The sequence below is a fragment of the Arvicola amphibius genome, chromosome 1 (genome assembly GCF_903992535.2).
Source record: "Arvicola amphibius chromosome 1, mArvAmp1.2, whole genome shotgun sequence".
Lineage (NCBI taxonomy): Eukaryota > Metazoa > Chordata > Mammalia > Rodentia > Cricetidae > Arvicola > Arvicola amphibius.
In genome coordinates, this window is record NC_052047.1 from 102169335 (window position 1) to 102182392 (window position 13058).

Consider the following 13058-nt stretch of genomic DNA (forward strand, 5'->3'; position numbering starts at 1 on the left):
AAGAAATTTGTCATCAAAAGAACAAATAATCAAAAAAAATGGAGTATAAACAGAACTCTCAACAGAGGTATCTAAAATGATGAAAAGACACTTAAGGAAATGTTCAACATCCTTAGTCATCAGAGAAATAGAAATCAAAACAACTCTGAGATTCCATCTTACACCTGTAAGAATGGCAAAGATCATAAACACTGATGACAGCCTATGCTGGAGAGGTTGTGGCTAAAAGGGAACAAGACTTCTGCATTGCTGGTGGGAATACAAGCTGGTACAGCCATTTTGGATGTCAGTGTGGCAATTTCTCAGAAAATTAGGAGACAACCTTCCTCAAGACCCAGTAATAACACTTTGTGTATATATCCAAAGGATGCTCAATCGTGCCTCAAGGACAAGTGTTCAACTATGTTCAGAGCGGCATTGTTTGTCATAGACAGAACCTGGAAACAACCTAAATGCTCCTTGATTGAAGAATGGATCAGAAAAATGTGGTACATTTACACAATGGAGTACTACACAGCAGAAAAAAATAACAACTTTTTGAATTTTGCAGGAAAATGAATGGAGCTAGAAAGCATTATTTTGAGTGAGGTAACCCAAACACAGAAAGACAATTATCACATGTACTCACTCATAGGTGCTTTTTAAACATAAAACAAAGAAAGCCATCCTACAAACCACAATCCCAGAGAACTTAGACAACAATGAGGACACTAAAAGAGACTTAGGTAGATCTAATCTACATGGGAAGTAGAAAAAGACAAGATCTCCTGAGTAAAATGGAAGCATGGGAACCTTGGGGGAGGGGAGAAGCAGGGAAGGGAGCTGAGAAAAATGTAGAGCTCATGAAAGTAGATCCATATCTATCACCATGCACAAAACTCAAGTCCAAATGGATTAAAGACCTCAATATTAATTTGAACACATTGAGATTGATAGAGGAGAAAGTGGGAAGTACTCTACAACAAATGGGCACAGGGAACCGTTTCCTATGCATAACCCCAGCTGCACAGACTTTAAGGGCAACATTGAATAAATGGGACCTCCTGAAGTTGAGCAGCTTCTGTAAAGCAAAGGACATTGTCACTAAGACACAAAGGCAGCCTACTGACTGGGAAAAGATCTTCACCCACCCTGCAACTGACAAAGGTCTGATCTCTAAAATATATAAGGAACTCAAGAGACTAGACGGTAAAATGCCAATTAACCCAATTAAAAAATGGGGCGATGAACTGAACAGAGAATTCTCAACAGAAGAAGTTCGAATGGCCAAAAGACACTTAAGGTCATGCTCAACCTCCCTAGCTATCAGGGAAATGCAAATCAAAACAACTTTGAGATATCATCTTACACCTGTCAGATTGGCTAAAATCCAAAACACCAATAATAACCTTTGCTGGAGAGGTTGTGGGGTAAGGGGCACACTCATCCATTGCTGGTGGGAATGCAAACTTGTGCAACCACTTTGGAAAGCAGTGTGGCGGTTTCTCAGGAAATTCGGGATCAACCTACCCCAGGACCCAGCAATTCCACTATTGGGAATCTACCCAAGAGATGCCCAATCATACAACAAAAGCATATGCTCATCTATGTTCATAGCAGCATTATTTGTAATAGCCAGATCCTGGAGACAGCCTAGATGCCCTTCAGTGGAAGAATGGATGAAGAAACTGTGGAATATATACATGCTAGAATACTACTCAGCGGTAAAAAACAATGACATCTTGAATTTTGCAGGCAAATGGATGGAAATAGAAAACACTATTCTGAGTGAGGTAACCCAGACCCATAAAGATGAACATGGGATGTACTCACTCATATTCGGTTTCTAGCCATGATTAAAGGACATCGAGCCTATAAGTTTGGGATCCTTGAGAAGATAATAAGAAGAACCTCCACCTGACGATAGATGAAGAAAATGACAGAGCCCCACCTTGGAGCACCGGACTGAGCTCCCAAGGTCCTGATGAGGAGCAGAAGGAGAGAGAACATGAGAAAGAAAGTCAGGACCGTGAGGGAACCTCCAGCTGGCGACAGATGGGGAAGGTGACTGAGCCCCACATTGGAGCACTGGACTGAGCTCCCAAGGTCCCGATGAGGAGCAGAAGGAGCGAGAACATGAGGGAGAAAGTCAGGAACGAGAGGGGTGTGTTCACTCATGGAGACGGTGGGACAGAACTAATGGGAGATCACCAACTCCAGTTGGAATGGGACTGATGGATCATGCGACCAAACCCGTCTCTCTGAGTGTGGCCAACAGAGGGGGCTGACTGAGAAGCAAAGGACAATGGCTCTGGGCTCTGATTGTTCTTCATGGACGGGCTCTGTGGGAGCCTTCTCAGCTTGGTCGATCACCTTCCTGGACCTGGGGGGAGTTGGGAGGACCTTGGTCTTAGCATAGAGTGGGGAACCCTGATGGCTCCTTGGCCTTGAGAGGGAGGGAGGGGAGGTATGGGTGGAGGGGAGGGGAGGGAAGGGGAAGAAGGAGGGGAGAGAAAGGGGAGAAGGAGGGGAGGGAGGGGGGAGGAGGAGGGAAGGAGATGGAAATTTTTAAATATAAAAAAAAATAAACCATGAGAAAAAAAAAAAAACAAGAAAAAAAACAAAAAGCAACAAAAAGAGTATAATGTCTGGTCACTTAGATATATATCATGGAGTTGCATAGCTAGGTAATTCAGTAGGTTAAGAAATCCTCAGTGCTAATCTGCAGGGAGGACTCACCATGTGACGTGCTCACCAACAGTGATGAGATCAGATCCACCTGTCCTCACATCCTCATCAGGTCTGTGTTTTTTCTTGGTTTTAATTATTGTAACTGAAGTAAATGAAATTTCTAAGCTGTCTAAATTTTCATTTCTATAATCACTAAGGATGATAGATATTTTTAATTTTTTCACACATTTTTATTTTTTTCTATTGAGAACTCTGCTAAAATCCCTGGCCCATTTTTTTCCCAATGAGTCATTTTGTTCCTTTATTTTTTATTTTTGACTAGGCTATATTCTGGATATTAATCTTTTTTTCAGACATACATCTGTCAAAGATTTGCTTCCTTTCAACCAGTAGCTGGATTAACTATTTCCTTAGCTCCATGGAAACCTTTCAAGTTTGAAGCAGTTATTTCAGTTTTGGACTCGTTTTCTGGGAGGATGGACTTCTGCTCAGATGTCTGTTTTACAGCTGTGTCTTATAGGGTACTGCCAATGCTGCCTTATAGGAGCTTTTGTCTTTGAAGTTGAAAAACAGATCTTGTTTCTACTTAGATCTAATTTTTGTTATGAGTCTTAAATCTTCGGATTTTATTTTTCTTCATGTGGATAGCTACGTTTTCTAGAATCATTTTGTTATGTGCACTGGTGTTTTGCCATGGGTGTCAGGTGCCCTGGAACTGGAGTTACAGACAGTTGTGAACTGCCATATGGGTGCTGGGAATTGAACTGGGTTCTCTGGAAGAGCAGTCAGTGCTCTTAATCCCTGAGCCATCTCTCTAGCCCCTCTAGTATCATTTCTTAGTGATGCATTCTTTTTCTTTAGATTATGTTTTGGCACCTTTTCCCAATATTAAATGGCTGAATTTATATATGCCTTATGCTTGGTTCTTTGATTTTGCTCCATTGTATGGGTTTTTTTTTTTTTGTTTTGTTTTGTTTTTCGAGACAGGGTTTCTCTGTAGCTTTGGAGCCTGTCCTGGAACTAGCTCTGTAGACCAGGCTGGCCTCAAACTCACAGAGATCCACCTGCCTTTGCCTCCTGAGTGCTGGGATTAAAGGCGTGCGCCACCATTGCCCGGCTGACAGTGCGTCTTAAAAGAACCATAAAGTAACAAATAACCTAGTATTGGACTAGAGATTCTTCCTGTCAGATGGTTGGAGTAGTCCAAGGGATTCTGAATTCTGGAAACAATACAAATTATAGTCGTAGCTCTAATTGCCTACTGTGTTTTGAAGTTGTGACCCTATGCTGAAGGTATCATATCTATGAGACAGGACTTAGTACTAATATCTTTTTGCTGAACCAGATCTGAAAGCCTCGGTCCTGAATTTTTGATACTAGGTTTCTAAAAAATACTGTACTACTAAAGAAAGGAAATTATAAAAAGTAATGCCCATTTGCAATATCTATAAAAGAAGACAATTTCTAGTATCAAGGTGTGTAGTAAGGTCAATTGAATGGCACTTGCAAGTCAGAGGCAACAGTTGACCAATTGGACTGATGGACACTTAATAAGAAGAAAATCTGGCTTGGTACTGGAATCTTAGCCAATATTTCAGGGCTAGTGAAGTCATGAACCACAAGATAGAATCTCCTACATCCACTGTCTGACCAGCATAATTTCTTACTACATCCTGTGTCTTATTTTGATACACACACACACACACACACACACACACACACACACACAGAGGTATGGGTATCATCCCTCAATAAAGAAGTGTCTCTTTGCCGGGCAGTGGTGGCGCACGCCTTTAATCCCAGCACTCGGGAGGCAGAGGCAGGCGGATCTCTGAGTTCGAGGCCAGCTTGGTCTACAAGAGCTAGTTCCAGGACAGGCTCTAGAAACTACAGGGAAACCCTGTCTCGAAAAACCAAAAAAAAAAAAAAAAAAAAAGGAGACATCCAAGAAGTGTCTCTTTACACAAAAAGACCATCACAGAAATCCATGACAGAACTCACTGCTGATTTCAAGAGAGTATTGGAGGCCCAGGTCTCAGCTCCTGCATCTGTAAGTAAGGGAAGATTACTGAAGAGTGGGAGGCAGATATAAAGTAACTACCTAAATATGAGGAAGTCTGCTGTGAAATAGTCTCTTATACAAAAATGATACATCAAATCACATATTTTCTTTTTCTGGAGTGAGAGCCATTTTCTTGCATTTTAATACGTACCTCCTTACACTTTCCTACATGCAAATTAAAACCAGCCAGAACATCTGGTGGGGCTGTGGAGAGCAGGCCTTGAGGTGGAGAGTGGATCAGGAACCAGCCTCCCAGTTCAGAAGCCTGCAGTTACCCATGCCTTGGATCAGCCCAGAAACCTAAAAGTTCCTTTCAGGTGGACATTAGACCTTCTTAAACTTAAGTTAGTTACTTTACAGACCTTGGGCATGGTAGCACATGTCTATAATTCCAGGATGAGGGTAGGGGAGGTGGAAGGACCAGGAGTTCAAGCCCAGCTATTGCTACATTGTAAACTGAGCTGGAGGCCAACTTGAGCCATAGGAGACCCTGCCTCAAAAAACAAAACAACATAAAAAAAACAAAACAAAAAAACCCCAAAAAACCAAAAAACTTAAAAGGTTAGTCACTTTGCCGTGGGGGCACAGTTGCCGTGCTGGTCTTGAAAATGCTATCTAGTCCCGATGTGCTCAGTTGTGTGGCACCATGTGCTGCAGTGAAAGCTGTAAGCTCTCAGCTGTGTAAAGGAACCGCTCTCCTCTCTGTGTGTCTCCTTTCACTACATTGAAATTATCTCATGGAAAGACTTGAGGTTTTGTCTCCCATCTCACCTCTTTTAGGTAAAGCAGTAGATTTTCTGGACAATTAATTGGTTTTCTCTGCATTTCTGTATTTGTTTTTAATCTTATTAACCACAGAGCAACACAATTAAGAACAAGATAGATGGATTAGGCTTTAAAACACTTGTTACTCAGGATCTGGGCTGGATAGATGGCTCATGGTTAAAAGCATCTGCTGCTCTTGCAGAGGTCTGGGTTTGGTTTCCAGCACCACATGGTGGCCCACAATTGTCTATAATTCCAGGCCCAGGGTTTCTGAAACCCTCGCCTGACTTCTGAGTGAGCCAGTCATACGTGTGATGACATACATGCATGCAAGCAAAAACGCTTATACGCATAACATAAAATAAATGCATCTAAAACAAAACAAAACAAAACAAAACAAAACAAAACAAAAAAACCCAAACTGAACAAAGAACAGTGAGATTTGTTATATTTTCTGTCCCTCCCTCGAAGGCAGGTGAATGTGATTAGGGCAATCTGGATTAGTGAAAGTGTTGAGTGTGGTATCAGGCAGCTGTGCTCAGAGAAGAGACAGATTTGAAGATAAACACCTTACTCTCCAGGAAACACTATCTGCCTCAAGAAATTAGTAGAATGTAAGCAAAGACTGCTCTTTCATTCCCGGCTGCCTAGACCTGAATAATCACACAGAAACTATATTAATTACAACACTGCTTGGCCAAAGGCTTTTGCTTGTTCCTAGCTAATGTTTACGTCTTAAATTAACCCATTTCTATTATTCTGTGTATTACCACAAAGCTGTGGCTTACCGCATAAAGTTCTGGTGATTGTCTTCTTTGGCAGCTACATGGCGTCTCTTTGACTCTACCTACTCTCTCTATATCTCTTCCAGCCTGGCTATATTCTGCACTGCCATAGGCCAAATCAGCTTTATTCATTAACCAATAAGAGCAACACATATACAGAAGGACATCCCACATCAGTAAAATCCCCAAGAACAAGCCAGTCTTGCTGTTAGCTCAAGGCCATGATGCTCAGATATACATTTTTCTCATGCTTTTTAAGTGACTCCTTTTGTTTTATAACTCAGTTTTCAAGAGTGATTCAAGCCATTTTATTTAGAGTTTGTAACAGGACCCCACGAATTACAAGGCCACACCATTCAATTTCATGTTTCTTGAACCAAGTCATGTCTAATTCTCCTTAGTTGTGGGGAAAGCAGTTAGTATTTCTAATGTGTTGACTTTTGAGGGATGACTTCATCAGCAAGAAATGCTGCGATGAGCTTTGTAAGCTCTTATCTTAGGTAAATGGATGGTGCTCAGAGGAGCTGGGTGTACCTTCTCTTCCAAGACACAGACATCAGAAGCATCCTGTCCACAAACACAGTCATTAACTTATATTAAGCCTTTGGCAATGCTTTCTGATTAAATGAGTTGTAGCATAGATTATATTATTTTAAAGACTTTAAAGCAATAAATCTGTGCTGGTAGGAGGTTTTTCTGTGTACAATTCTTTTTTTTTCATGGTATATATTTTTAAAAGATGTTTTTATTACATTATTTTTGTTGTTTTTTTATTAAAAATTTCCAACTCCTCCCCTCCTCCTCCCCTTTCTCTCCCCTCCCCTCCACCCATACCCCCACTCCCTCCCTGTCCAGGCCAAAGAGCCATCAGGGTTCCCTACACTATGTTGAGTCCAAGGTCCTCCCAACTCCCTCCAGGTCCAGGAAGGTGAGCAACCAAACTGACAAGGCTCACACAGAGCCCGTCCATGCTGTAGAGTCCAAGCCCATTGGTTACTTGGTTTCTCAGTCCTCCTCCACCGTCAGCCACATTCAGAGAGTCCAGTTTGGTCACCTGTTCCATCAGTCCCATTCCAACTGGACTTGGTGATCTCCCGTTGGTTCTGTCCCACCGTCTCAATGGGTGAACGCACCCCTCATGGTCCTGATTTCCTTGCTCATGATCTCCCTCCTTTTGCTCCTCATCAGGACCTTGGGTGCTCAGTCCAGTGCTCCAATGTGGGGCTCTGTCATTTTCTCCATCCATCGCCAGGTGAAGGTTCTTTGGTGATATGCAAGACATTCATGAATATGGCAATAGGATCTGGACATTTCTGGCTCCCTCTCTTCAGCTGCCCAAGGAACTAGCTGGGGACATCTTCCTGGACACCTGGGAACACCTCTAGAGTCAAGTCTCTGCCAACCCTAGAATGGCTTCCTTAATTAAGATATATAATTCCCTGTTCCCACATCCACCCTTCCTATATACAAATCATCCTATTCCCCAAGCTCTCCCCATCCTCCACTTCACACATTTCTCTCCCCATCTCCACATCCCCCGATCCCACCCCATCCCCAAGTTCCCAATTTTTGCCCGGCAATCTTGTCTACTTCCAATATCCAGGAGGATAACTATATGTTATTTCTTTGGATTCACCTTCTTATTTAGCTTCTCTACGATCACGAATTATAGGCTCAATGTCCTTTAATTATGGCTAGAAAATGATTATGAGTGAGTACATCCCATGTTCATCTTTTTGGGTCTGGGTTACCTCTCTTAGAATAGTGTTTTCTATTTCCATCCATTTGCCTGCAAAATTCAAGATGTCATTGTTTTTTATCGCTGAGTAGTACTCTAATATGTATATATTCCACAGTTTCTTCATCCATTCTTCCACTGAAGGGCATCTAGGTTGTTTCCAGGTTCTGGCTATTACAAATAATGCTGCTATGAACATAGTTGAACAAATGCTTTTGTAGTATGATTGGGCATCTCTTGGGTAAATTCCCAAAAGTGGAATTGCTGGGTCCTGGGGTAGGTTGATCCCGAATTTCCTGAGAAACCTCCACACTGCTTTCCAAAGTGGTTGCACAAGTTTGCATTCCCACCAGCAATGGATGAGTGTACCCTTTACCCCACAACCTCTCCAGCAAAGGCTATCATTGGTGTTTTTGATTTTAGCCAATCTGACAGGTGTAAGATGGTATCTCAAAGTTGTTTTGATTTGCATTTCCCTGAAAGCTAAGGAGGTTGAGCATGACCTTAAGTGTCTTTTGGCCATTTGAACTTCTTCTGTTGAGAATTCTCTGTTCAGTTCAGAGCCCCATTTTTAAATGGGTTAATTAGCATTTTAAAGTCTAGTCTCTTGAGTTCCTTATATATTTTAGAGATCAGACCTTTGTCAGTTGTAGGGTTGGTGAAGATCATTTCCCAGTCAGTAGGCTGCATTTGTGTCTTAGTGACAGTGTCCTTTGCTTTACAGAAGCTGCTCAGCTTCAGGAGGTCCCATTTATTCAATGTTGCCCTTAATGTCTGTGCTGCTGGGGTTATACGTAGGAAACGGTCTCCTGTACCCATATGTTGTACAGTACTTCCCACTTTCTCCACTCTCAGGCTCAGTGTGTTCCGATTAATATTGAGGTCTTTAATCCATTTGGACTTGAGTTTTGTGCATGGTGATAGACAAGGATCTATTTTCATTCTTCTACAGGTTGACATCCAGTTATGCCAGCACCATTTGTTGAAGATGTCCTCTTTCTTCCATTGTGCACTTTTGGCTCCTTTATCAAAAATCAGGTGTTCATAGATTTGTGGGTTAAAATCCGGGTCTTCTAATCGATTCCATTGTTCAACTTCTCTGTTTTTATGACAATACCAAGCTGTTTTCAACACTGTAGCTCTGTAATAGAGTTTGAAGTCAGGGATGGTAATGCCTCCAGAAGTACGTTTATTGTATAAGATTTTTTTGGCTATCCTGGGTTTCTTGTTCTTCCATATAAAGGTGATTATTGTCCTCTCAAAATCTGTGAAGAATTTTGTTGGGACCTTGATGGGGATTGCATTGAATCTATAGATTGCTTTTGGTAGAATTGCCATTTTTACTATGTTGATCCTCCCAATCCAAGAGCAAGGGAAATCTTTCCATTTTCTGGTATCTTCTTCAATTTCCTTCTTCAAAGACGTAAAATTTTTGTCGAAAAAATCCTTCACTTCCTTGGTTAGAGTTACCCCAAGATATTTTATGCTATTTGTGGCTATTGTGAAAGGTGATACTCCTCTGATTTCTTTCTCTGCTTCCTTATCCTTTGTGTATAGGAGGGCAACTGATTTTTTGGATTAGATCTTGTATCTGGCCATGTTACTGAAGGCGTTTATCACCTGTAAGAGTTCTTTGGTGGAATTTTTGGGGTCGCTAATGTACACTATCATAACATCTGCAAATAACGAAAGTTTAACTTCTTCCTTTCCAATTCGAATCCATTGATCCCCTTATGTTGTCTTATTGCTATTGCTAGGACTTCAAGCACTATATTGAAAAGACGTGGAGAGAGTGGACAGCCTTGTCGTTTTCCTGAATTTAGTGGGATGGCCTTGAGTTTCTCTCCCTTTAGTTTGATGTTAGCTGTTGGCTTGCTGTAAATAGCCTTTATTGTGTTTAGGAATGACCCTTGTTTCCCCCCTCTTATCTCCAAGACCTTTATCATAAAGGGGTGTTGAATTTTGTCAAATGCTTTTTCAGCATCTAATGAGATGACCATATAGTTTTTTTCCTTCAGTTTATTTATATGATGGATTACATTGATAGATTTTCATATGTTGAACCAGCCCTGCATCTCTGGGATGAAGCCTACTTGATCGTAGTGGATAATTTTTCTAATGTGTTCTTGGATTCGGTTTGCAAGTATTTTATTGAAAATTTTTGCGTCAATGTTCATGAGTGAGATTGGCCTGTAATTCTCTTTCTTGGTTGGGTCTTTGTGTGGTTTAGGTATCAGGGTAACTGTAGCTTCATAAAAGGAATTTGGCAGTGACTGTTCTGTTTCAATATTATGAAATACCTTAAGGAATATAGGTATTCGGTCTTGGAAGTTCTGGTAGAATTCTGCATTAAAACCTTCTGGTCCTGGCCTCTTTTTGGTAGGGTAGTTTTTGATCACAGTTTTTAATTCTTCGTGACTAACAGGATTATTTAGAATGTTCACCTGGTCCTGGTTTAACTTTGGTATATTGTACTTATCTAAAAAAAGTCCATTTCTTTTACATTTTCCAATTTTGTGGCATACAGGCTTTTGTAGTAAGATCTAATGATTCTCTGAATTTCCTCTGTGTCTGTGGTTATGTCCCCCTTATCATATCTGATCCTATTAATTTGCTTGTTCTCTCTCTGCCATTTGATTAGTTTGGCTAGGGGTTTGTCAGTCTTGTTGATTTTCTCCAAGAACCAGCTTTTTGTTTCATCGATTCTTTGGATTGTTTTCTGTGTTTCCATTTTGTTGTTTTCTGCCCTCAGTTTGATTATTTCTAGTCTTCTACTTACTCCTCCTAGTGAATCTGCTTCTTTTTTTTCTAGAGCTTTCAGGTGTGCTGTTAAGTCTCCAATGAGTGCTTTCTACATTTTCTTTAAGAGGGCACTTAGTGCTATGAACTTTCCTCTTAGCACTGCCTTCATTGTGTCCCATAGGTTTGAGTATGTTGTGTCTTTGTTTTCATTAAATTCAAGAAAGACTTTAATTTCTTTCTTTATTTCTTCCTTGACCCAGGTGTGGTGCAGTAGTTGACTGTTCAGTTTCCATGAGTTTGTAGGCTTTCTGTGGGTAGCATTGTTGTTAAATTCTAATTTTAATCCATGGTGACCTGACAGGGCACATGTGGTTACTAATATTTTTTGTAACTGTGGAAGTTTGCTTTGTTACCGAGTATGTGGTCAATTTTCAAAAAGGTTCCATGAGCCGCAGAGAACAAGGTATAGTCTTTTTTAGTTGGGTGGAATGTTCTATAGATGTCTGTTAAGTCCATTTGTTTCATTACCTCCATTAAGTGTTTTAAATCCCTGTTACGTTTCTGTCTGATTGACCTGTCCATTGGTGAGAGAGGAGTGTTGAAGTCTCCTACTATTAATGTGTGTGGTTTGATGGCTGCCTTGAGTTCTAGTAATGTTTCTTTTACATAAGTGGGTACTTTTTTATTAGGGGCATAGATATTCAGGATTGAGACTTCATTCTGAAGGATTGTTCCAGTTATGAGTATAAAATGACCCTTTCCATCTCTTCTGATTGATTTTAGTTTGAAGTCAACTTTGTTAGAAATTAATATGGCCACACCGGCTTGTTTTTTAGGTCCAGTTGCTTGATAAACCTTTTCCCAACCCTTTACTCTGAGTAGGTGTCTGTCTTTGTGGTTGAGGTGTGTTTTTTGTAAACAGTAGAATGTTGGATCCTGTTATTGTATCTAGTCTCTTAGCCTGTGCCTTTTTATAGGTGAATTGAGTTCTTTGATATTAAGTGATATTAATGACCAGTGGTTGTTAACTGTGGTCATTTTTTTTTGTAGTAGAGATTGTGTGTTTCCCTTCTTCTAGTTGTGCTGGTGAAGATTGCTAGATGTCTGAGTTATTGTGGTGTTGTTGGACTCCTTGGATTGTCGTTTTCCTTCTATTTCTTTCTGCAAGGCTGGATTTGTGGCTATGTATTGTTTAAATCTGTTTTTGTCCTGGAATATCTTGTTTTCTCCATCGATGGTGAATGCAAGCTTTGCTGGGTATAGTAGTCTAGGCTTGCATCCATGTTCCCTTAGTGTCTGTAGCACATCTCTCCAAGACCTTCTGGCTTTCATGGTTTCCAGTGAGAAGTCAGGTGTAATTCTGATAGGTTTCCCTTTATATGTTACTTGACCTTTTTACCTTTGTAGCTCTTAATATCTGTTCTTTATTCTGTATGTTTTGTGTTTTGATTATTATATGTTGTGGGGATGCTTTCTTTTGATCCAGTCTATTTGGTGTTCTGTAGGCTTCTTGTACCTTCATAGGAACATCCTTCTTTAGGTTGGGGAAATTTTCTTCTATAATTTTGTTGAATATATTTTCTGGGCCTTTGAGTTATTATTCTTCTCCTTCTTCTACCCCAATTATTCTTAGGTTTGGTCTTTTCATGGTGTCCCAGATTTCCTGGATGTTTTGTGTTAATAATTTCTTGGACTTGGTTTGTTCTTTAATCTGTGAATTTATTTCCTCTATAGTATCTTCAGAGTCCGAGATTCTTTCTTCCATCTCTTGTATTCTGTTGGTAATACTTGTCTCTGTAGTTTCTGTTCATTTACTCAGAATTTCCATTTCCAGTCTTCCCTCAGATTGTGTTTTCTTCATTACTTCCATTTCATTTATCAGGTCTTGTACTGTTTCCCTTACCTGTTTAATTGCATTTTCTTGTTTTTCTTTTTTTTCTTGGGTATCTTTGAGAGATTTATTTATTTCGTCTACTTTTTTGTTTGTCATCTCCATTTCTTTATGGCAGTTTTCTACCTCCTGTTTAAGGTCCTCTATTATTTTCATAAAGTACTGTTTAAGGTCGGTTTCTTCTATATCTTCTGGGGTAGGGTGTTCAATTCTTGTTGTTTCGGGATGTCTGGATTCTGGTGATGTCATGTTGCCTTTCATGTTGTTGGAGGAGCTTCTGCATTGGCGCCTGCCCATCTCTTCCTTCAAATGGAGCCGGGAGGTGTTTGGTGTCCTAGACCAATCTTTGCTGTGACTGAATCTGGTTGGATCTCCCCAGTGCCAGAGGAGGACCTATTCCTTGAG